At 37.8% G+C, this 21,901-nt stretch overlaps 6 pseudogenes; 4 read left to right on the forward strand and 2 right to left on the reverse strand.

The window, feature by feature from the left end:
• The first annotated feature begins 673 nt into the window (after positions 1 to 673).
• On the forward strand, positions 674 to 1,478 carry LOC147421052 (uncharacterized; annotated as a pseudogene).
• A 644-nt stretch (positions 1,479 to 2,122) lies between these two features.
• LOC147421053 (uncharacterized) lies at positions 2,123 to 4,388 on the reverse strand (annotated as a pseudogene).
• Positions 4,389 to 5,410: 1,022 nt separating this feature from the next.
• On the forward strand, positions 5,411 to 6,121 carry LOC147421054 (uncharacterized; annotated as a pseudogene).
• Positions 6,122 to 14,299: 8,178 nt separating this feature from the next.
• On the forward strand, positions 14,300 to 15,113 carry LOC147421055 (uncharacterized; annotated as a pseudogene).
• Positions 15,114 to 16,148: 1,035 nt separating this feature from the next.
• LOC147421056 (uncharacterized) lies at positions 16,149 to 18,724 on the reverse strand (annotated as a pseudogene).
• A 1,407-nt stretch (positions 18,725 to 20,131) lies between these two features.
• Positions 20,132 to 20,983, forward strand: LOC147421057 (uncharacterized; annotated as a pseudogene).
• Positions 20,984 to 21,901: the final 918 nt, after the last annotated feature.

Consider the following 21,901-nt stretch of genomic DNA (forward strand, 5'->3'; position numbering starts at 1 on the left):
AAATTAACGTCAAATTAACTTAAAACTATAATTATAAACAAAATCACACGACAAGCCATTGAAAGACACCATCATTAAAAGTATTCACGCTCCAACTTAAAAAACTTGCACCTTCCAATCAAAATCTTGAACAACTTAAAAATGAAAAAGAGATTCAAAACACTAGATGTATTAATGGGAGCAAAATTTCTTCAGTTACAAGCTTTTACATTAGTACATAACGGAAAACCAATGTTTTCACACAGAAAGCTCTTCTCTTTTTTGTAACGAACAACCTTTTCATTGATTACAAAAACATATTGATTGGGCAAGGTATGTAATGGCAGCTTAAATATTGCCCTTTGGAACTAAAATGAGCACACATGGAACAAAAAAGTACCCCGAATCTTCGGAACCATGGCAAGTTCAGAAGGCTTTGGATAAAGTGAACCTATCATTTTTCGAGGCCTGGGCGGCTTGAAGAGGGTATGAGGTAGTCTGTACGGAGCATGAATCGCCCAAGAGTGAATCGCATGAGGTAGTCTAAGAGTGAATCGCCCACCAAGTGGTATTTTTGTGTTGCTAATATTAGCCATGTAGTTCTTCGGTGTTTGATCTCCCTCCGTCCCTCTCTCTCCCCCTCGCATTATCCATACACACATCGCCATTGCTTTGGTCTCCCTCCTGTGAAGCTATGGCATTAGAGCTCTTGGATTACAAGAGCTCTCTTCCAACCTTAGAGAGAGATAGCGATGTTCAAGAGGCTGCCTCTGTTGGTTTATGAAGAGATTTAGGGTATGAAGAGATTTAGGCATTTCTTCTCTCACCAGCAAAATTTTTCTCATCCCCAGCAACAACCTTCTCTACAGGAAGCTTGTTCAAGCGCAAAATATGCGAACATAGCCAACATCTGGGCATGCTTGTTTTTGAAGATGCTCCGATGGGGCTGCTGTTTTGCTCAGTTTCGTGTTGGAGCCTTCCCTTATGGACGCACCTGGAAGCTGTAGCTCATCAGACTTGGATTCTAACAAGGGCTTGTCATCATCCTCACTAGAGTCTTCCCCGTCCATTTACACTCCCATGATGGTTGTCTCCACAGTAGTTTTGTGCAACCATAAGCTTTTCATATGAACCTTCCCAAAGCCATCTCTGGCAGGTCTAAGCAATGGTCTATCATACCTCAAAATGTTCCATTCAACTCCAACGCTACCAAATCCTCTCTTTATGGGCCTTGCATTTTAGTTTTGCAGCAACAAAATGGCTCTAACAGAAACATCCTAACCATAGCTAGTGAGAAAACATCACAACATTAGCACATCGATGACATTTCATTTGCAAGTGGAACAACTCCATATTCTGTTATTGCCTATCCCCTCTCCCTCTTAGCAAGAGAAAGTGCTCAGGTGGAAAGTCTGATGAACCCGGGAGAAGATGTCATTGCTCAAAGCGAATGTAATAGTCTCTCTCTTGTTGCTTTCGAAGTCAAACTTTTTGTCTAAGGTGGCATGATGCTCACATCTACACAGACCTAATTACTTATTTTGGTTATCTCTCCAGGATAATTAGAGTGCCTGCTATTAGTGCAAAAGCGGCATACATACTGCAAGATGATTTCTCTTGGAGGAATATGGGCAAAATCCCATAAATGGCTCGTGTCATCCTAGGTTTGTTAGCAAGTCTTTGCCCCTTACACTGAAGCCTTTTCTTTCTATGACTCATATTGGGTATTTTTTTTTCCTCAGGGGCTACTATAGATGCAGCAGCATGCCAGGTTGTCCACCTAAGAAACATGTGGATCAGGATGTGGATGACCCTAGTATAATGATTGTAACTTTTGTTGGTTATCATATCCATTAGTACGGCAGTAGTGGGGGTCACTTAGAAATAAAAATGTTAATGGCTAAAAGGCATGTTGTGTTAGTGTTGTGATAGTGTTGGTCAAGTCACCCTTAGATTGTTAATAGTAAAAGAAAGCAGCCTTTTATATCCTATATGCCATGATATTTATGCAATGAAGTTTATTTGTAAATTTTTTTTGTATAAAATGATGTGGTTCTTGTTCCGTTGTATTTGTGGCATGTGAAGAGATGCCTCCTAACAGGGCTCCGGAAAATATAAAATCTCAACAAGTAAAATATCCCCTTCAACCTTTAGATAGGCATACCTTGTTTATTATAGAATCAAGCTACATATATCTTGTGATGTGAAGAGATGTTGATGTGCCTAAGCACCCCAAAACATGATGCTATTCTCCAGCTCTGTTTCACTTCAGCTTTGAAGGACCTTCTATGTTGATCTTCAAAAGTGTATCCAAGGATTGTAACTCCATCATGTTTCGTAATATTGTCTTAATCTGTGTTCGTGCACTAAATCGTCTCTCACATATAGCATTAGAAGAGCATTCACCAAAGAAATCTGACAAACATTCAACATATTATGATACGAGTCTCTCCATGTTGCATTGCAAGCGATTGCAGCTGCAACATTTGGAAGACTAAAACGTATCCAACTAATAGCAGCCTGTTGCATGAAACTACAAGATTCACTAAAAATGTCATCTCATCAATCAAGGCAACATAATTTATAATCTCTAAAGACTTCCTTTTACCATAAAAGAAGCTATTTCTTTTGCCTCTAACTTACCATAATCTCGTAGAGCTTTCTCTAATACTGGATATTGTGCAAGAACTAAAATACCAAGCTTACCCAAAATGGGATTGTCAACAAACCGTTCTTGAAGAGAGGCGATAAACTTCTTTGAAAAAGAAACATGAAACTCTAAAGCACTCATTAGATCCATGCCAAAGATATCTCTCTCTATCTCAATATCCAAAAACTTTTTGCCACGAATAGCTCCTTGCAAGTAAAACAAAAAATGTTTATCCGGCCCGTACTCTCGCAAAAAAGTATAACCACTTGCATCATGAATAAGTTCATTCTCATCAACATCAGGAGGATGAATGTAAACCTGACGAATTAAATTCATATCTTTTTGAATGATGGCAGACACGGTAGTAACATGTAGAAGCTCTTTTTGAAATAACTTACTGACTAGAGACATACCTTTCAAAATGTTTGCTGAGTAAAAAAGACAATGAATGTTTTCAAAATTAGAAACATCAGCAAAAAGAGTTGGATATTTTTCTTTTATCTCCACTAGAATGGCATTAAGAGAAGAACATACCTTGCCTATTGCGGATGCACGACTTAGTTACCTCACATCAAATGTGTGCTCTAATCTCAAGATCGGACAACCAGATCCTTTTGCGTAATCCTTAACTTGTCAAGCCTCTTGTTAGAGTGATTGAAATGTGAAGCAATCGAATCAACAAGCTTCTCTAATGTTATTGCAATCGTTGAATTCTTTGCAACAAAAGAGGCATCCAAAGCTGTCCTATGAGCAACACAATGAATATATGTTAGAAATGGATTTCCAAGTTTTTTAAAAAGCATTACAACACCATTCTTTGACCTGTCATGGTCGAACACCCATCAGAACCAAAAGCGTTTAGCTTTGAAAGATCAAAATCATTTTTTTTCAACTCATCAAGAACGACATTGAAGATAGACTTGGAAGTTCCATCACTACACAAACTATGCCATAAAAGCTATAGGTGGGAATGCATTCATCAATGAGGTATGACAAATATATAATTAAGTGTCCATGCTTACTTATATCATTATACTTATCAATCAAGACACCAAAGAAAGGACATCGAGACACTTTTTTCAAAGTAGAGTTCATGAGACACTTACTTATACAATAAACCATCTCCACACAAGCCTTGTCGTCATTGTACAAGGATGTGGAATATGGCACTCGACAATCTTGCAAAAGAGAAATCATGTCAGTAAATCAATAAAATGCATAATTTTTCTTTGCCATATGATAGCAGTCATAAAATGAGTAAAGAGAGCCTCCTCTTTGAAGTTCTCTGCCCTCTTCATGCTGTTTTGAATGGTTTCCTTTCCTTCTAAGAGGAAAGCACCCATTGCATTCACATGACAATCAGTTTGACAATGAGCTTGTAAGTTACTAACCTTGAAATTTACACTAACCATCTCTTGAATATGCACTATGGTGATGAGGATATTTAAAAAAAAACTTACAATACAATTTAGCTTCCTCTTTGTTGTATACAAGCCAATCATAATTTTGTAGCCAATCATCTTGGAAAGCAGTACGCGCCTCAATTCTTCTTTACAGTTCTAACTTATCTGCTAAAGATAATGAAGAAATATCATCAGTAGCAACTATCTTCGGTAAGCTGGATGAATCTCCTTTCGTTTTCATAGAGTTTATCTTAGAAGGTTCAAGCCCTGCCCATTGAAGAAGTGTACCTTGTCGTTTCTTATTAATAACTTTTTACATCCCCTTTATTACTCTTTTTGAAATCATTTAAGTCCATCTAAAACAAGCTATAACAACCATATCAATACAAAAAAAATAGTTTAGGTTTACAAATGCCTAAATCTTTAAGCACAAGGATTTTCAACTTTATGAAAGTAATATGTAACAAGCGAAAAAAGTAGAGAAATATCTACCAGATTTAGGAGCTCAAGAATCAAGGTTGGATTCCCACCATTCTTGGAACAAGCTGCGGCAAGCTTTGTGAAATTTAGTAGTCGAGTATTGTTTCCAAAAGATTTTTTTCTGTGTTCTCTTTTTTTCTTTTCTTTGAAGCTTGGAAAGGATAACTGGACATTATTCTTATTGCAATACACTGGTACATTGTATAGTGTTGTGTGTACATACCAAAAATTAGTAAGCCAAGGCATAGTACGGTAGCAAGCCCTCTCCCTGAAGGCTCAAAGACTCAATGCTAGGGAAAACGCTGCATCATGCATGAAGCTCTAAGCAGGGCCGCTGTCTGAGGCTTGAAAGATGAGGGCAAGGCATCTGAGACTGGATGTTGTCTAAGCGCAAGGCTCTAAGGCTATCTGAGTGCAAGTGTAGGAGGTGGATTTGGCTTGAGAATCGACAATCAACAACTGCCCTGCTATGGGTGCACATGGGAGAGAGAAAATCGCCGCTCGATTGTGAGCTTTAGAGTACATAGTACATATCTCAAAATTTTCAACTTATCCCAAGATACCAGCCTGATTTCGAGTCTTGGTTTTTGAGCTTTGGAGTTGGATCCTGGAAGTCTCCATGCATATTACATAGGCTGGAGGACATCTTGTATAATATATACATATATATATATATATATATATATATATATATATATATATATATATACATACATACTAGTACGATCGGCTGCCTTCGACGGCCTCTCTCTCTTTCTCTCTCCCTCTTTATTGCGTGTCCTCTCTCTCCTTGTTTTGGATCATAGATATCATCTCGCAGCTCCCTCCCTTTCTCTCTCTCCCCCTCACATCATCCACACACAGGTCGCCATCGCTTCGATCTCCCTCATCTACAGCTATGGCGTTAGAGCTCTTGGATTACAAGAGCTCTCTTCAAACCTTAGAGAGAGATAGCAATGTTCAAGAGGCTGCATCTGCTGATTTAGAGGGTATGTAGAGACTTAGGCATTTCTTCTCTCACAAACGAAATTTTTCTCAGCCCCAGTAACCTTCTCTCCAGGAAGCTTGTTTGAGCGTAACAGATGCGACCTCGTAGCCAAGTTCAAGAAGTTGATTGGTTTGCTAAGCACATCTGGGGATGCTTATTTTTAAGGATGCCTCATTGGGGCTGCTGCTTCTCTCGGTTTCCTGTTGAAGGCTTCATTTATGGAAGCACATGGAAGCCGTAGCTCATTAGACCAGGATTCTAACAAGGGCCCATCATCATCCTCACTCGAGCCTTCCCCATCCATTTACACTCCCATGATGGTTGTCTTCACAACAGTTTTGCGTAACGATAAGCTTTTCAGATGAACCTTCCCAAAGTCATCTCTGGAAGGTCTAAGCAATGGTCTATCATACCTCACAATGTTCCACTCAGCTCCAATGCTACCAAATCCTCTCTTTGCGGGCCTTGCATTGTAGTTCCCAAACAGAGCAAAATGGCTCTAACAAAAATATCCTAACCATAGCTAGTGAGAAAGCATCACAACATCAGCACATTGATGACACTTCATTTGCAAGTGGGACAACTCCATATTTTGTTATTGCCTATCCCTCTCCCTCTTAGCAAGAAAAATGCTTAGGTGGAAAGTTTGATGAACCCGGTTTTCTTGTTGCTTTTGAAGTCGAACTTTTTGTCTAAGCTGGCCCGATGCTCGCATATGCGGGGACCTAATTACTTGTTTGGGTTATGTCCCCAGGATAATTAGAGTGCCTACTATTAGTGCAAAAGCGGTAGACATACCGCCAAATGATTTTTGTTGGAGGAATATGGGCAAAAGCCCATAAAGGGCTCACCTCATCCTAGGTTTGTTAGCAAGTCTTTGCCCCTTACACTAACTCCTTTTCTTTTGTTGACTTATATTGGGTATTTTTTTTTTCTCAGGGGCTACTATATATACAGCAGCATGCCAGGTTGTCTAGCTAAGAAACATGCAGAACGGGATGTGGACAACCCCAATATGTTGATTGTAACTTTTGCTGATTATCATAGCCATTAGTACGGTAGTAGTGGTGGCCACTTAGAAATACAGATGTTAATGGCTAAAAGGCATGTTGTGTTAGTGTTGTGATACTGTTGGTCAAGTTAACCTTAGATTGTTAGTAGTAAGAGAAAGCAGCCTTTTGTAACCTATATGCCATGTTATTTGAGCAACAAAGTTAATTAGGAAAAAATTGTTTTATAGAAAGATATAGTTCTCGTTCCATTGTATTTGTGGCATGTGAGGAGATGCCTCCTAATAGGGCTTGGGAAAATATAAAATCTCAACAAGTAAAATATCTCCCTCAACCTATCCGACCCGGCTTTCCCGAATTTGAAGAAGTTGAATCCTTTTCGAACCCAAATGAGCCGGATTTTTTTCCTTCCAATGAGTTTTCAAAAATTTTGTTGTGAAAAAAAGCCGATTACTTTGTCTTGTAATTACAACTAAGTTTTAACGTTTCTCCTTCACACCTAAAGTCCAAATTGTGTTTACTCATTACTACAACTCAATGTTTAAGACTAGTTTATAGTGTCGAATACACAACCAAAAGTTTGACAAAGCTCAAAACAACTATCAAAGAGCTACAATTGACACAACATTAAAGAACAAAGACAACCTGTCGCAAACAATCAGGCACTTTTGACTCAATTGAAGATGTCTACAATGGCTCTTGACAACCGACTTTGATAAAATACAGCAAAATTGCAAATTTAAAACATAGAGATATTTGTAAAAATAATAAGCTGTATATTCATTGTCATGCATTATAAAAATTCAAAAAGCTTGAATTTGACCTTTTTGGTAGAGAATTAAGATTCATAATTGTCGTTTCCTCAAACTGCAAGACTCTACAAAGAGACGTTTAAAAAAACCCAGAGTAGAACTTATAGTAATTGGCATAAATGAGAGAGTAGGGGGAGTGAACCCCATTACCATCGATGATGATGGCTACAGCAAGATCTCTTGGGGGAGAAGAGAAGTAAATACTCTCAGCCAAGACCAATGGCAGATTGGATTTACTCCTCTACTCTAGATGAAAAATAAATAATCAAAAGTAACAAATAAAAGTAGTAGATAGGCATACCTTGTTCATTGTAGAATCAAGCGGCATATATCTTGTGATGTGAAGAGATGTCGATTTGCCTTAGCAGTCCATAACATGATGCTCTTCTCCAACACTGTTTTAGTCAGCTTTGAAGGACCTTCTATGTTGGTCTTCAAATTGTATCCAAGGATTGTAACTCCATCATGTTTTGCAATTTTGTCTTAATCCTTGTCCGTGCACTTAATGCTCTCTCACATATAGAATTAGAAGAGCATTGCACTAGAGAAAGCTGACAAATAGTCAAAATATTATGATACGAGTTTCTCCATGTTGCGTTGCCAGCGATTGTGGCTGCAACATCTGGAAGACTAAAATGTATCCAACTAATAGCAGCCTCTAGCTTGAAACCACGAAATTCACTAATAAAGTCATCCTTATCAATCAAGGCAGTAGAATTTATAATCTCTAAAGACTTCATTTTACCATAAAAAGAAGATATTTATTTTTCCTCTAACTTACCATAATCTCGTAGAGATTTCTCTAATACTGGATGTTGTGCAAGAACTAAAATACCAAGCTTACCCAAATGGGATTGTCAACAAACCGTTCTTGAAGAGAGGCGATAACCTTCTTTGAAAAAGAAACCGGAAAGTCTAAAGCACGCATTAGATCCATGCCAAACATATCTCTCTCTCTCTTGATATCGAAGTTACCTCTCCCTTGAAAGTTGGGAGTTGAACTTGTTTTAACATTAGTTTTTTTTCCTGGGTGGGAGTGTAGAGACTTTTTGCATTACTATGAGTTTTTAATTAATGAAAATCTTTTAGTGATAACAATAATTTTTTTTTGTCATGCAATTAGTTTTCTAATCTATATACTTTTGAAATTTTGAATGAAAACAGAAATCCGACAATCACTATAACCATCTCGATTAAACTACACAAAGCATGTCATAAAACCATGGTATGTACAAGAGTTAATACAACACTGACTCATACTATGTACAAGATGGACTCATACTATGTACAAGATGGACTCATGCTATATACAAGATGGACTCATACTATATACAAGATGGACTCATGCTATATGCAATGTGTAACTCTCAATATCAAAATCCTCTTCACCACTGGTGGGTCTGACAGGGGATCAAAAAATATGACATCTTTTGGTCCCCTAAATTTTGGGCCTACTCTCATGGGTCTGATCCTACCTGGATATATTACTTTGGCTACCTGATCTACCCCATCTATAGTAATGGTCTGATCTAGATCTTCACTCCACTGAAAAAGAAAACTTCGATGGTTCGAAGTGTTTCTGTCCACTTGAGTCTTTTCAAATTGAGTGCCAAACCTTCTACCTGTCCCGCATCAATCAGGAAAATTCCGCCAAACTGTGACCAGCTGATTCCCCATGTAGGAGGACGGGAAAACATTACATCTAATAATTTCATGATGCTCTTGCAAAATAAAAAGTTATTGGAGTTGCAAGCAGCCTTGAACATGATGTTAAAAATCACAAACTTTCGGTAAGCTTGGCGGATATTTTCCTGTATTGATAGGGAATTTCTCATTTCACAATATACCATAATTAAAAATTCAATATAACTTATGCCTATTTTTTCAAAATTTTCCCTCCTAAGGTCAGAACCTTGTTAAACCGTGCTCTGATACCACTTGTAAGGACCCCAAACCCGCCGACACCAAAAACGGGATGGGACCATTGACAGGTCTCTAGGCCTACTATAGTTAGAGTCCTTAAACAAGAAAAATTTCAGGGAATTCACCCTTACCATTGACAATGGTTTAGGTTTATAGCCCTAGAAGGAGACCTAGTCCTGTCTCTCAGTGGAAACGGGACCACTAAAAAAAACCATTCCGGCCCTATAACTTCCATCATTCAGATTAAGGTTTCCCTAGCCAACGTTTTTTTCCCCCTAACATATGTGAGGGCACAGCCGTTGGTGGATTCCTCTTCCAAGTGAAGAAGTTTCTAAATGTTTTAGTGTGCGAGAATGGATAGTTACTTGACTAATCAGGTCCACCCGTCCATGATTGACAACCTTAGTCAATCCCCACTTACCACCCCGCACTCACACATGATTTCTGTGTTGTTTAATTACTACCACATTCTTTACACAATTAAAACAATCATTCTTTTTTAACTTCATAACTGAATTTCATTAAGAAAACCCTTGAAAATAGTATTGAAAACATTCTTTGAGCAAACAAACATCTTTAGACTTAAGACAAGGTACTGTCATTCTGAAGTATCTTTGACTGGTACTGGCTTGTCTCAAGACCACCTATACAGGGGTGAAAAAAAATGGCACCCATTCCTTATTTATAAAACCGGGGTGGAAAAAGCCATCACCCAAAGTTCGGGCGTCCATACGCCAACCGGTTGCCCATACAATCGGGCGGTTCCTCTAGGATAAACTTGATATCTTAAGTAATATCCACAAACACAAACAAGCACGGGGTAAAGAATCCACGCTCGCTGAGAAAATCGACTCATCCATGGCCGAATCGCCATTATTACTCATTACCTGGAGTAAAATATTTCAAGGAAACAGAGGTGTCTTGAGACAATTTGTATTAAGGATGGTCAAACATTTCTTTCCTAGGTCAATCAGTCATAACCCAATCATTTTTTTTCTATTTACAATCATTGCTCATTGGTTTCTTGGAAGTTACCTTCCATGCAGTTTATCCTTCCTAACCCTTACGTATGCAATGCTAACTTAAAAATGAACTTTAAAAGATTTAAGCGAACAAAATAGAATTCCACCTGGGATTGCTCGTCCATGTGCTGCTATGCTGGAGCCTGCAGACTTTCCTCCGTCGGCCTATGGCTAGACCCAGCCTCATGGTCATAAGTGGCTTTATTTCTTTTGATACTAATATCCTTTTCTTCGGTAAGAGGATTTCCTCTGGTTCTCTTTGGAGCCATATCGGCAGTCTTATAAAAAGACCTAATCATTTAATTGAATAATCTCTTTTCTTTCTTTTTACCCAAAATAAGGATTTTTGGAGTAAGTAGGTATCCTTGATAGTTTATTGGATGAGATATTTCTCTTGTAACTTCCTTGTACTATTAGTAAATTCTCATAATTATCATCTAATTAGCGGAACTATTTTACTCGGTTTCTTCTTAGTCTATATTTCATGAATATCTTATATTTAACCTTAGTAACTTATAATTCCTATATGCTAATGGATTACTCACCCTAGATGTTCTATCTTTAGGAATTTTCATACTTTTCCCTCCTATACTTATGGTCTAATTTAGGCAAATTTTTTCGATAGTAATTTGTTATACCAACCCTTTAGTTATGGTAGTTTTCCCAACCTTAAATAGTGATTTTGGACCTCAGGTATTTATTTGGTGATTATATAAATTCATTTACTAATTTCCTTTCTCTATTTTATACACAAAATCGGTTACTTTTAATGAAGATAAGTATTTAAACTATTTATCTGATGTTAGAATATTTATCACGGACTCCCCAAGATGTGCTCTACCACTGATAATTATCTCAAAGATTTTTGAGTTGATTTACCATTTCCCCCCTTTTATTTTCTCCTAAAAGTAATGTAATTCTACTGAGATAATTAGGTAAACTAATTATCTGAGTTTAACATAATTATCACGGGTTTTCTAAGATGTTACTAACCTTTGATAAATAACTCAAAGTATTTTGAATTGATTTGATATTTTCTTCCTTTTAATTTATCCTAAAAATAGTGTAGTTTTGCTAAGATAATTAGGTAGACTAATTATCTGAGATTAACATAATTATCACGGGTTCTCTAAGATGTGATTAATGTTTGATAAATAACTCAAAGCATTTTGAATCAATTTTCTATTTTCTCCCTTTTAATTTGTTCTAAAAATAGTGTAATTTTGCTAAGATAATTAGGTAAAATAATTATATGAGGTTAACATAATTATCACGGGTTTTCTAAGATGTAATTAACCTCTAATCATTATCTTAAAGCATTTTGAATGAATTTGATCATTTCTCCCTTTATTTTTCTCTAAAAAATAATGTAACTCTGCTTAATTAATTATGGAAATTACTCAAAAAATTATAAGATAATTATCCTAGCATAATTATAGTTTAACACAGCTCTGATAATTATCTCAACTTAATCTAAACTTAATTAGTATAATTCCTATTAATTCATGGTTAAAATTGATAATTTAAACCCTAATAGGATATAATAATTAATTAGCTTAATATCCCTAAGTTTAATCACAATAATCAGCAGAGAATATTTAATTAAGAGAGGATTTTTGAGTATATCTAGGATTAATCTTTAATTAATTAAGATAATTGTAAATAGGTTAACCTAGCTTTGCTAATTAAAAGAGATTAGGACTAATTATCGTTTAATTAACCAACTAGATCTTGATCTTTAGTGATTTTTGTGTAGAGGTCTCTTTAGATGAGAGAGAATGTGCCAAGGCTCCGAGTCTAAATTTTTATGAAGAAAAGGGGGTCTTTTTATAGTTTTTCTGGGCCTCGGGCTGTTCGTGGCAGGTTCTGGCACCTCAAGCAAGCCCCCAGCTTTTAGGTAGCACCACCTGCTACTATATCTATCCCGGGCAGGTTCCCCATAGCTCCACACTGCCCCCTCATCTTCCACAATCGATTTTGATTGATTTTACTGATTTTACTAATTTTTAATGATGAAAATTGGAATATTAGTAAACTTTAGAACCTTAGGATAAGAAAGTCTTTGTTAATAATAATTACTGAAACCATCCAATTTTATTTATCTAATTGAATTCTTAGTGTAACCTTTCAGGGCCAGTAACTTTTCCAGATTTTATCGGAATCTGATTCTGAAAATTACTAACCATAGTAAAGCTCTGGTTATGATTCCAAAAATACCAACATCAACCATGATTGAATCATTCAACAGTGGTTTTCAAGTTAATTTTACAAGCTTTGTACAATTTCTAAGGTTTCAGAAACTGGAAACCTTACAAACCTTGAAATTAACAGAACCATCTCTTGAATATGCACTATGGTGATGAGGATATTTTAAACAAAACTACAATACAATTTAGCTTCCTCTTTGTTGTATACAAGCCAGTCAAACTTTTGTAGCCAATCATATTGAGAAGCAGTACGCACCTCAATTCGTCTTCGTGATTCTAACTTATCTGCTAAAGATAATGAAGAAACTTCATCAGTAGCAAAGTCTTCAGTAAGTTGGATGAATCTCCTTTCATTTTCTTAGTGTCTATCTTAAAAGGTTCAAGCCCTGCCCATTGAAGAAGCGTACCTTGTCGTTTCTTATTAATAACTTCTTACATCCTCTTCATTACTCTTTTCGAAATCATTTAAGTCCATTAAAACAAGCTATAACAACCATATCAATACAAAAACAATAGTTTAGGTTTACAAATGCCTAAATCTTTAAGCACAAGGATTTTCAACTTTATGAAAGTAATATGTAGCAAGCGAAAAAAGCACAGATATATATACCAGATTTAGGAGCTCCTCAAGAATCAAGGTTGGATGCCCACCATTCTTGGAACAAGCTGCGGCAAGCTTTGTGCAATTTAGTAGTCGAGTTTCGTTTCCAAAAGTTGTTTTTCTGTGTTCTCTTTTTCTTTTCTTTGAAGCTTGGAAAGGCTAACTCGACATTATTCTTATTGCAATACACTGGTACACTGTATAGTGTTTCATTTACATACCAAAAGGTAGCAAGCCAAGGTGCAGTACGGCAGCAAGCCCTCGCCATCAAGGCTCAAAGACTCAACGCCGAGGAAAACACTGCATGATGCATGAAGCTCTGAGCAGGGCCGCTGTCTGAGGCTGGCCGTTGTTTGAGCTCAAGGCTCTGAGGATATCTAAGCGCAAGTGCAAAAAGCGGATTGGGCTCGAGAATCAATAGTCGACTGCCCTGCTATGTGGGCACGAGAGAGACAGAGAGAGAGAGAAAATTGCCGCTCCATTGTGAGCTTTAGGGGGGCACAATACATAATCCAAAAATTTCAACTTATCCCAAGATACCAACCTGAGTTCGAATCTTGGCTTTTGAGCTTCCGAGATGGAACTTGGAAGCCTCCATTAATACTACATAGATTGGAGGACAATCTTATATATATATATATATATATATATATATATATATATATATATATATATATATATATAAATAATATTTATAAGTAGTATGGCCGGCTGCCTTCAATGGCCTCTCCCTCTTTATCACGTGTCCTCTCTCTCTTTCTGTCTCCCTCTTTTGGAACATAGATTTCATCTCGCAGCTTGTTCCACTTGTAAAGGGGACTCCCCTCCGCCATATTATGTTAAGTAGGAATATATAATCAAAACCTCTTCAACATAATGGGAGCTTAAATATTGCCCTTTGCAACTAAAATGAGCAAGCGTAGAACAAAAAAGTACCCCAAATCTCTGGAATTATGGCAAGTTCAGAAGGCTTTGGATAAAGTGAACCTATCTTTTCTTGAGCCCTGGGCAGCTTCAAGAGGGTATGAGTTAGTCTGTACAGAGCGTGAGTGTCTCTCTCATTGTCTCTGAGGGTGAGTCGGCTGCCAAGAGGGATTTTTGTGTTGCTAGTCTTGGCCCTCTAGTTCTTTGGTGTTTAACAATGATCTCCCTCCCTCCCTCCCTCTCCCCCTTGCATCATCCACACATAGGTCGCCATCGCTTCAATCTCCCTCCTGGGCTGCTATGGCGTTAGAGCTCTTGGATTACAAGAGATCTCTTCCAACCTTCGAGAGGGATAGTGATGTTCAAGAGGCTACCTCTAGTGGTTTAGAGGGTATGTAGAGACTATGCATTTCTTCTCTCACCAGCATAACTTTTCTCAGCCCCAACAACAACCTTCTCTGCACGAAGCTTGTTTAGGCTCAACAGATGCGACCGTAGCCAAGTTCAAGAAGTTGATGGGTTTGCTAATCACACCTGAGCATGCTCGTTTTTTAAGATGCCCCAGTGGTGCTTTGCTTGGTTTCCTATTGGAGGATTCCCTTATGGCACGTGGAAACTGTACCTCATCAGACCTGGATTCTAATAAGGGCTCATCATCATCCTCGCCGGAGCCTTCCCCATCCATTTACACTCCCACGATTGCTGTCTCCACAGTAGTTGCGCAACCAGAAGCTTTTCAGATGAACCTTCCCAAAGTCATCTCTGGCAGGTATGAGTAATGGTCTATCATACCTCACAATGTTCCATTCAGCTCCAATGCTACCAAATCCTCTCTTTACGGGCCTTGCATTGTAGTTTCGAAACAGAGCAAAATGGCTCTAACAGAAACATCCTAACCATAGCTAGTGAGAAATCATCACAACACCAGCACATCGATGACACTTCATTTTCAAGTGGGACAACCCCATATTGTGTTATTTCCTATCCCCTCTCCCTCTTAGCAAGAAAAAGTGCTCAAGTGGAAACTCTGATGAACCCGGTGGAAGATGTCATTGCTCAAAGAAAAGGTAATAGTCGCTTTCTTGTTGCTTTTGAAGTCGAACTTTTTGTCTAAGCTGGCTTGATGCTGGCATATGTGAAGACCTAATTACTTGTTTGAATTATGTCCCCAAGATAATTAGAGTGTCTGCTATTAGTGCAAAAGCGACAGCCATACCGCCAGATGATTTCTCTTGAAGGAATATGGGCAAAATCCCATAAAGGGCTCGCCTCATCGTAGGTTTGTTAGCAAGCCCTTTTCCCTTACACTGAAGCCTTTCCTTTCTATGACTCATATTGGGTCTTTTTTTTTGCAGAAACATGCGGAACGGGATGTGGACAACCCCAATATACTGATTGTAACTTTTGCTGGTTATCATAGCCATTAGTACGGCTGTAGTGGCGGCCACTTAGAAATACAGATGTTAATGGCTAAAAGGCCTATTGTGTTAGTGTTGGTCAAGTCACCCTTAGATTGTTAGTAGTAAAAGAAAGTAGCCTTTTGTATCCTACATGCCATGTTATTTACGCAATGAAGTTTATTAGTAAAAAATTGTTGTATAAAAAGATATGGTTCTCGTTCCGTTGTATTTGTGGCATGTGAGGAGATGCCTCCTAAGAGGGTTCAGGAAAATTTGAAGTCTCAATAAGTAGAATATCCCCCTCAACCTATCCAATGCGGCTTCGCCAAATTTGAAGAAGTTGAATTTTTTTCGAACCCAAATGAGCCAAATTTATTCCCTTCCAATGAGTTTTCAAAATTTTTGCTGTGAACAAAAGCCAATTACTTTGTCTTCTATATTACAACTAAGTTTTAACATTTCTCCTTCACACCCAAAGTTCAAACTGTGTTTACTAATTACTATAAGTCAATGTTTAAGACTAGTTTATAGTGTTTAACACACAACCAAAAGTTTGACAACGCTCTATCAAAGAGCTACAATTGACACAACAGTGAAGAACAAAGACAACTTGTTGCAAAAAATCAGGCACTTTTGAGCCAATCGAAGACGTCTACAGTGGCTCTACATCAGACTTTGATAAAATGCTGTAAAATTGCAAATTTAAAAAATGGAGATATTCGTAAGGATAATAAGCTGTATATTCATTGTCATGCATCATAAAAATTCAAAAAGCTTGAGTTTGACCTTTTTGGTAGAAAATTGAGATTCATAATTGTCATTTCCTCAAACTGCAAGACTCTACAAAGAGACATTTAAAAAAGCACAAAGTTGAACTTATAGTAATTGGCATAAACGAGAGAGTAGGGGGATTAAACCCCATTACCATCGATGATGATGGCTACGTCAAGCTCTCTTGGGGGAGAAGAGAAGTAAATACTCTTAGCCAAGATCAATGGCAAATTGGATTTAATCCTGTACTCTAGATGAAAAAGAAATAATCACAAGTAACAAATAAAAGCAGTAGATAGGCATACCTTGTTTATTGTAGAATCAAGTTGCATATACCTTGTGATGTGAAGAGATGTCGATGTGCCTGAGCACCCCATAACATGATGCTCTTCTCCAACTCTATTTTAGTCAGCTTTGAAGGACCTTCTACGTTGATATTCAAAAGTGTATGCAAGGATTGTAACTTCATCATGTTTTGCAATTTTGTCTTAATCCTTGTCCGTGCACTAAATCCTCTCTTACATATAGCATTAGAAGAGCATTGCACTAGAGCAATCTGACAAATAGTCAAAATATTATGGTACGAGTCTCTCCATGTTGCATTGAAAGAAATTGTAGCTACAACATCAGAAAGATTAAAACATATCCAACTAATAGCAGCCTGTTGCTTTAGACTACCAAACTCACTAATAGAGTCATCCTCATCAATCAAGGCAACAAAATTTATAATCTCTAAAGACTTCATTTTACCATAAAAAGAAGCTATTTCTTTTGCCTCTAACTTACCATAATATCGTAGAGCTTTCTCTAATATTGAATGTTGTGTAAGAGCTAAAATACCAAGCTTACGCAAAATGGGATTGTCAACAAACGGTTCTTGAAGAGAGGCGATAACCTTCTTCGTACAAGAAACCTAAAACTCTAAAGCACACATTAAATCCCTGCCAAAGGTATCTCTTTCTATCTCAATATCCAAAAACTTTTGTCCACGAATAGCTCCTCGGAAGTAGAACAAAAAACCTTTGTCTGGCCCGTGCTCTCGCAAAAAAGTATAACCACTTGCATCAAGAATAAGTTCATTCTCATCAACATCAGGAGGATCAATGTAACACTGTTGAATTAAATTGATCTCTTTTTGAATGGTCGCAGACATGGTAGTAACATGTACAAGCTCTTTTTGAAATAACTTAGTGACTAGAGACATACCTTTCAAGATGTCTGCTGAGAAAAAAAGACAATAAATGTTTTCAAAATTAGAAACATCAACAAAAAGAGTCGAAGATTTTTCTTTTGTCTCCACCAAAATGGCATCAAGAGAAAAACATTCCTTGCCTATTGCAGATGCACGACTTAGTTACCTGACATCAAATGTGTGCTCTAATCTTAAGATAGGGCACGCCAGATCCTTTTGATTAATCCTTAACTTGTCAAGCCTCTTGTTAGAGTGATTGAGATTTGAAGCAATCAAATTAACAAGCTTCTCTAATGTTATTGCAATCATTGAATTATTTCAATAGAAGAGACAGCCAAAGCTATCCTATGAGAAACACAATGAATATATGTTAGAAATGGATTTACAAGTTTTTAAAAAAGCATTGCAACACTATTCTCTGACCCTGTCATGGTCAAACACCCATCAGAACCAAAAGCGATTAGCTTTGAAAGATCAAAATCATTTTTTTTCAACTCATCAAGAACGGCATTGAAGATAGACTTGGCAGTTCCATCACTTACACGAACTATGCCATAAAAGCTATAGGTGGGAATGCATTTATCAATGAGGTAGGACAAATAGATAATTAAGTGTCCATGCTTACTTATATCATTATACTTATCAATCAAGACACCAAAGAAAGGACATCGAGACACTTTTTTTCAAAGTAGAGTTCATGAGACACTTACCGATACAATAAACCATCTCCACACAAGCCTTGTCGTCATTGTACAAGGATGTGGAATATGGCACTCGACAATCTTGCAAAAGAGAAATCATGTCAATAAATCAATAAAATGCATAATTTTTCTTTGCCATATGATAGCAGCCATAAAAAGAGTAAAGAGAGCCTCGTCTTTGAAGTTCTCTTCCCTTTTCATGCTGTTTTGAATGGTTTCCTTTCCTTCTAAGAGGATAGAATCCATTACATTCACATGACAATCAGTTCGACAATGATATTTTAACTTACTAATCTTGAAATTAGCAGAACCATCTCTTGAATATGCACTATGGTGATGAGGATATTATAAAAAAAAATTACAATACAATTTAGCTTCCTCTTCATTGTATACAAGCCAATCAAAATTTTGTAGCCAATCATCTTGGAAAGCAGTACACGCCTCAATTCTTCTTCACAGTTCTAACTTATCTGCTAAAGATAATGAAGAAATTTCATCAGTAGCAACTGTCTTTGGTAAGTTGGATGAATCTCCTTTTGTTTTCTTAGAGTTTATTTTAGAAGGTTCAAGCCCTGCCCATTGAAGAAGTGTACCTTGTTGTTTATTATTAATAACCTTTTGCATCCCCTTTATTACTTTTTTTGGAATCATTGAAGTCCATTTAAAACAAGCTATAACAATCATATCAATACAAAAAAAGTAGTTTAGATTTACAAATGCCAAAATCTTTAAGCACAAGGATTTTCAACTTTATGAAAGTAATATGTAGCAAGCAAAAAAAGCAGAGAAATATTTACTAGATTTAGTAGCTCAAGAATTAAGGTTGGATGCCCACCGTTCTTGGAAAACATGCTGCAGCAAGCTTTGTGCTATTGAGTAGTCGAGTTTTGTTTCCCAAAGGTGTTTTTTTGTGTTCTCTTTTTTTCTTTTCTTTGAAGCTTGGAAAGGCTAACTTGACGTTATTCTTCTTACAATACACTGGTACACTGTACAGTGTTGCCTGTACATACCAGAAGGTAGCAAGCCAAGGTGTAGTACGACAGCAAGCCCTTTCCCACAAGGCTCAAAGACTCAACAATGAGGAAAATGCTGCATCATGCATAAAGCTCTGAGCAAGGCCACTGTCTGAGGCTTGAAGGATGAGCGCAAGGCGTCTGAGGCTGGTTGTTGTCTGAGCACAAGGTTCTAAGGCTATTTGAGCACAAGTGTATAAAGAGGATTTGGCTCAAGAATCAACAGTCAACTGCCCTGCTATGTGCCCGAGAGAGAGAGAGAGAGAGAGAGAGAGAGAGAGAGAGAGAGAGAGAGAGAGAGAGAGAGAGAGAGAGAGAGAGAAAATCGCTGCTTGATTGTGAAATTTAGGGTACATAGAACATAATCCAAAATTTTCAACTAATCCCAAGATAATAGTCTGAGTTCAAATCTTGGTTTTCGAGCTTCAGAGTTGGAACTTGGAAGCCTCCATTCATACTACATAGCTTGGAGGAAAATCTTGTGTAATATATATATATATACATATTATATATACTAGTATAGCTGGACGCCTTCGACGGACTCTCTCTCTTTCTCTCTCCCTCTTTATCGTGCGTCCTCTCTCTCTTTTTCTCTTTGGCTTTTGGAACATAGATTGCATCTCGCAGCTTGCGCCACTTGTAAAGGGGACTCCCCTCTGCCATATTATGTTAAGTAGATATATATAATCAAAACCTCTTCAACATAATGGGAGCTTAAATATTGCCCTTTGCAACTAAAATGAGCAGGCGTAGAACGAAAAAGTACCTCAAATCTCCAGGAACCATGGCAAGTTTAGAAGGCTTTGGATAAAGCGAACCTATCTTTTCCCGAGCCCTATGCGGCTTCAAGAGGGTGTGAGGTAGTCTGTATGGAGTGTGACAGTGTCTCTCATCGTCTCTGAGAGTGAGACGGCCACCAAGAGGGGTTTTTGTGTTGCTAATCGTGGCCCTCTAGTTCTTGGGTGTTTACAAGTGATCTCCCTCCCTCCCTCCCTCTACCCCTTGCATCATCCACACACAGGTCGCCATTGCTTTGATCTCCCTCGTGTACAACTATGGTGTTAGAGCTCTTGGATTACAAGAGCTCTCTTCCAACCTTAGAGAGAGATACCGATGTTCAAGAGGCTGCCTCTGCTGGTTTAGAGGGTATGTAGAAACTAGGGCATTTCTTTCCTCACCAATGGAATTTTTCTTAGCCATAGCAGCAACCTTCTCTGCAAGAAGCTTGTTCAAGCGCAACATATGTGATCGTAGCCAAGTTCAAGAAGTTTTTTAATTGGTTTGCTAAGAACATCTAGGCATGCTCGTTTTTACAGATGCCCCAGTTGGGGCTGGTGCTTCGCTTGGTTTCTTGTCGGAGGCTTCACTTATGGACGCACCTCGAAGCTGTAGCTCATCAGACCTAGATTCTAATAAGGGCTCATCATCATCCTCAACGGAGCCTTCCCCATCCATTTACACTCCCATGATGGCTGTCTCCATAGTAGTTGCGCAACCAGAAGCTTTTCAGATGAACCTTCCCAAAGCCATCTCTGCCAGGCCTGAGAAATGGCCTATCATACCTCACAATGTTCCATTCAACTCAAATGCTACCAAATAATCTCTTTACAGGCCTTGCATTGTAGTTCTATAGCAACAAAATGGTTCTAATAGAAACATCCTAACCATAGAAAGCATCACAACATCACCACATCGATGACACTTCATTTGCAAGTGAGACAACTCCATATTGTGTTATTGACAATCCCCTCTCCCTCTTAGCAATAAAAAGTGCTCAGGTGGAAAGTCTAATGAACTTGACAGCAGATGTCATTGCTCAAAGCGAAGGTAATAGTTGCTCTCTTGTTGCTTGTGAAGTCGAGCTTTTTGTCTCAGCTGGCCTAATGCTCGCATCTGTGGAGACCTAATTACTTGTTTGGGTTCCGTCCCCAGGATAATTACAGTGCCCGCTATTAGTGCAAAAGCGGCAGACATACCATTAGATGATTTCTCTTGGAGGAAATATGGGAAAAATCCCATAAAGGGCTCGCCTCATCCTAGCTTTCTTAGCAAGTCTTTGCCCCTTACACTGAAGCCTTTTCTTTCTATGACTCATATTGGGTCTTTGTTTTTTTTGCTCAGGGGCTACTATAGATGCAACAGCGTGCCAGGTTGTCCACCTAAGAAACATGTGTAATGGGATGTGGATGACCACAATATACTGATTGTAACTTTTGTTGGTTATCATAGCCATTAGTACGGCTGTAGTGGTGGCCACTTAGAAATACAGATGTTAATGTCTAAAAGGCCTGTTGTGTTAGTGTTGGTCAAGTCAAGCTTAGATTGTTAGTAGTAAAAGAAATCAGCCTTTTGTATCTTATATGCCATGTTATTTATGCAACGAAGTTTATTAGTAAAAAATTGCTATATAAAAAGATATGGTTCTCATTTTGTTGTATTTGTGGTGTGGGAGGAGATGCCTCCAAACAGTGCTCAGGAAAATTTAAAAATCTCAACAAGTAAAATATGCCCCTCATCCTATCTGACCCGGCTTCGCCGAATTTGAGGAAGTTGAATTCTTTTTGAACCCAAGTAAGCAGGATTTTTCCCTTCCAATGAGTTTAAAAAAAATTTGTTGGAACAAAAGCCGATTACATTGTCTTGTATATTACAACTAAGTTTTAACTTTTCTCCTTCACACCCAGAGTCCAAACTATGTTTAGTCATTACTACAACTCAATGTTTAAGACTAGTTTATAGTGTTGAACACACAACCAGAAGTTTGACAAATCTCAAAAAAACTATCAAAGAGCTACAATTGACACAATAGTAAAGAACAAAGACAA

The sequence above is a fragment of the Adiantum capillus-veneris genome, chromosome 28 (assembly GCF_014529385.1).
Source record: "Adiantum capillus-veneris isolate H3 chromosome 28, ASM1452938v2, whole genome shotgun sequence".
NCBI classification, from domain to species: Eukaryota; Viridiplantae; Streptophyta; class Polypodiopsida; order Polypodiales; family Pteridaceae; genus Adiantum; species Adiantum capillus-veneris.